Source organism: Rattus rattus, chromosome 17 (genome assembly GCF_011064425.1).
Source record: "Rattus rattus isolate New Zealand chromosome 17, Rrattus_CSIRO_v1, whole genome shotgun sequence".
NCBI lineage: Eukaryota > Metazoa > Chordata > Mammalia > Rodentia > Muridae > Rattus > Rattus rattus.
In genome coordinates, this window is record NC_046170.1 from 8213631 (window position 1) to 8218215 (window position 4585).

The 4585-nt window shown below is 37.1% G+C and overlaps 1 pseudogene; it reads right to left on the reverse strand.

The window, feature by feature from the left end:
• Positions 1–3439: 3439 nt before the first annotated feature.
• LOC116886598 lies at positions 3440–4232 on the reverse strand (annotated as a pseudogene).
• Positions 4233–4585: the final 353 nt, after the last annotated feature.

Consider the following 4585-nt stretch of genomic DNA (forward strand, 5'->3'; position numbering starts at 1 on the left):
TCATTAAGATCTCAATGTTTTATGTAGCACTGTATTTGGAAGCAAGACTTAAAACTTCACTCAGTTGCATCATTGTTATGTCTCCTTTTCAATACTGATTTTGTTTACTTGAATACTCATTCTGTCTCTCCGTGAATTTGTCTAAGGGTTTGTATATCTTACTGATTTTCTCAAAGAAAGAGCCCCTGTTTCCATTGATTCTTTGCATTGTTTTCTTTGTTTCTAACTGATTGATTTCAGCCCTGATTTTGATTATTTCCTGCCTTCTACTCTTCTTTGATGTGATTGCCTCTTTGTTTTCTAGAGATTTCAGGTGGACTTTTAAATTGCTGATGTGGGGATTTTCTTTTCTTTGTGAAGGCACTTAGTGCAATGAACTTTCTTCTTAGCACTGCCTTCATTCAGGTATGCTGTTCCTTCACTTCCATTAAATTCTGAAAAGTATTTAATTTCTTTCTTTATTTTTTTCCTGATCCAGAAATCATTGCATAGAAAGTTACTTAATTTCCATGAGTGTGTAGTCCTGGCAGTGTTTCTGATGTTGTTGAAGTCCAGTTTAATCCATGGTGGTCTAATGATACACAATGTGTTATTTCAATTTTCTTGTATCTGTTGAGGCTTGCTTTGTGACCTACCATATGGTCAATTTTGGAGAAGAATCCACAAGGTACTGAGAAGAAGATATATTCTTTTGTATTTGGGTGAAATATTCTATAGATGTCTGTAAGTGTCATTGTTTCTCTGTTGAGGTTTTTGTCTGGATGTCCTGTCAATTGGTGAGAGCAAAGTATTGAAATCTGCCAATATTAATGTGTGCAGTTAGATATGTAATTTAAGCTTCAGCAATGTTTCTTTTACATATGTGTGTGCCCTGTGTTTGGAACATAGATGTTCAAAATTGAGATATCTTCTTGATCAATTATTCTTTTGATGAGTAGGAAGTATCCTTACCCATCTTGTGATTAATGTTGGTTTAAAGTCTATTTCATTAGATATTAGGTTTGCTTCTTGGGTTCTTTTGCTTGAAAATTTTTTCCCAATCCCTTACACTGAGGAAATGTCTGGCTTTACAGCTGGGGTGTGTTTCATGTATGGAGCAGAATTATGGATCCTATTTTCACATCCATCCTGTTAGCCTGTGTCTTTTTATTGGGGATTGAGTCCATTGATTTTGAGAGGAATTAATGACCAGTGATTGTTACTTCCTGTTATCTTCATGTTGCTGATGTTAGTGTGTGTGCGTGTGCATGCGTGTGTGTGTGTGTGTGTGTGTGTGTGTGTGTGTGTCTGAGTTTGTGAGTTTGTGTGTGATTTACTTGTTTTTGCTGGAATGGAATTACCTATTTCCTGTGTTTTCTTAGATGTAGCTTTCTTTCTTAGGTTTCAGCTTTCCTTCTAGTATTTTCTGTAGAGCTGAATTTGTGGATAGGTAATGTTCAAATTTGGATTTGTCTTGAATTATCTTATTTTCTCCATTTATGGTTATTGAAAGTTTTGCTAGATATATTAATCTAGGTTGGCACCCGTAATTTTTAGAGGTTGCAGTATATCTGTGCAGGTCTTTCTAACTTTAAGCATTTCTGTTGTGAAGTTGGGTGTAATACTGATGGCATTTTTTCTCTTACTGCTCTTACTATTCTTTATTTGTTATGTAGATTTTGCATTTTGATTATTATATGCTGGGAGATTTTTCCTTTCTGGTCCAGTCTAATTGGTATTCTATAAGCTTCTTGTATGTTTATAGGTATCTGTTTCTTTAAATTTGGAAAGTTTTCTTCTATGATTTTGTTGAGAATATTTTATCAGCCTTGGAATGGAGAGTCTCTATCTTCTTCTAATCCTATTATTCTTTTGATTATTATAGGTTTTCTGGATTTTGTGCATCAGGAAATTTTTAGCTTTAATATTTTCTTTGACTAATATATTGATTTTTTTTCTATTTCATCTTCTATGCCTGAGATTCTCTCTCTCTCCTGCATTATGTTGGTGATGCTTCCATCTGTCTTCTCTGTTCTCTTCCCTAGGTTTTCCATCTCCATGACTTCCTCAGTTTGTGTTTCCAATATTGTTTCTATTTCTTCATTTAGATCACGCACAGTATATTTATTTCCTTCACCTGTTTAATTGTACTTCCCAAATATCTTTAAAATGTTTATTTGTTTCATCTTTAAAGATCTCTATCTGTTTGAGTGTATAATCATTTAAGGGATTTATTATTTTCCTTTTAAGGTCTCTATCACCATTATAGGATCAAATTTAAGGTCATTTTCTTGTGGTTTGGTTGTGTTAGGATACCCAGGGTTTGTGGTAATGGGGTGTCTGTGCCTTGGAGTTGTCATCCTGCCCTGACTCTTGTTGATTGTGTTTTTGTGAGGGCGTTTAGCCATTGGGTCCCTGGATGTTCTTCTTGTAGTGGTATTATGAGGGGATTAACCTTGAGATTCATGGTGAGGCAGGCGTCTGATGGACATCCTTGGGCTGTATGGTTCTGGAGCCTGAGTTCTGATAAAGGTGGCAGAGGAGTGGCAAGAGAATGGTTATCACCCTGGCATGACAGGGTGCTTAGGGCAGCTTGGCTCAGCCTAAAGGGTCCAGAGGACAGGGGCAGAGCTCTATCTTTAATTATCTAGTTTGATAAACTGTATCCAGGTATCAAGGAACAATTAGATTTGAGAATAAGATGGATGCAGAGATACTCATGCTGACTGAGGAGGACGTGCAGGTACTTTCCACGATTTTCAAGTGTCCCTGACAGAACAGGATGCCGTAATTGACGGAAATTGGGTTTGCACTTGCTATGTGCAAAGCTAGTTGTTTTAGGGACTTATTCATTTTAACTGGTGGTTACTTGGAAAATGCCAATCTCCAGGATGGGTTATGAAGTAAACCTTGCAAATATATATATATATATATATAAAGACCCCACAAAAGTAGGGCTCTACGCCCAAATCCCCTAGAAATTGTCGACACAACCTCTTACATTACTCTTTTCTTTTTCTTTTTTTTGATTTTAGCCCAAGTTCGGTAAATTTATTTTGTCAAAATCAATTGGAATCTTGAACAATACTGAGGAAACAGGACATCAAATAAAAAAATGTTTTCTGAGTTAATGTACTGTTAAAGGCACAGTACAAACAAATGATCCCCAGTCACAAAATTATTAATGCAGTTTGGGATACGGGAAAGCGGGAGGGGAGTTAATCCAAACTACAGCAATGAAGTCTTCAAACCACCTTCAGAACAGGGCTGCTGATTGTTCCTTTCATCTTTACTTGTGACCCTGAGCTCCCTAAAAAAAAATAAAATTAAAAAAAAAGTTTATTTTTTTCATTGGAGAATCAGGGCTGTTAATTTACTTAGAGTTCTTGAAGATACACAAGGTTTAGTCTGGCTGAGTTACATCTGTTTTCCATATTAGCTTGTTTGGCAGGTTGACCTACTACAAAGCAGGCTCAGTTTCCCCTGTAACCCCCTGGGAGTGAATTTCCCCATATCCATCACTGTTGTAAAAACCTCCTCTGTAGCCACCTCTACCAAATCCTCTGCAGCTGCCATGACCACCTCCACCCCTTTGACTGCTGCTTGCCCGGCTGCTGCTGAAGCTGGAACTGCTGACACAGCTACTCTGTCGATAGCCTCTGGCACCAAATCCTCCACTAAATCTACTACTCTTAGAATGTCCACAACTGCTACCCTTATGGTGGAGTTCAAAAGCCATGTTTTCTAACCAAGATGGCACTTCCTGTTTTGCTTCAACAAGAAGATCCAGTAAATCTTTACTAATATTTATATTCCTTTCATTAAAGAATGAGGTGGCAAGACCAAGGTTTCCTACATGCCCGGTATGGCCTATGCCGATGCACATATTCTTCGATATCACTAGGCAGGTCAAAATTAATTACATGTTTCACATTTGAAATATCCAATCCTCTTGCTGCTACTGCTGTAACCACTAGAATTGGTCTTTTTCCTGAGTCGAACTGGTGAAGGGCCGCTTCTCTGTCTCTCGGAGAACAGTCTCCATGGATACTGGTGCAGGCATATCCTTCCACTGTTTCATTTAAGAGGTCAAGCAGAAATGTTCTTTTGTCTGTCTCCTCTACCCAAGCCACTTTTTGTGTGATGTTCTCTGAAGTAGACCCAACTTTTCCTACACCCAGAAATATGTACACATCTAAGAAATCATAGGTCAGCATCTATATTTCCTTCGGAAAAGTAGTACTAAACATCATAGTTATAGAAATGTAGAATGCCTTATGTCAACAAAGACAGAACAGTCAAATACCAGGTGTCCTGTGCTATGCAGACCAGAACCACCAAGAAAGCAGGACTTTCAAATTCCAAGTGGTATAGGGCTCTCTGCAAAATCTGTGGGCTTCAAATATCAGATATTGATATAGAAACTGCATGCAGAAATTAAGAGTATTTTTGTGAACAATGTGCTATTAATATTTTAACATAAAAGCTAAATTCCCTGCAAAATTATTTAGAAGGAAGTTTTTGTTAAATATAAAGTGATTTGCTTGAAAACTCATTACTTATTATGAATTAAAATAATAATTAGACATGGTGCTATAGGCATTTC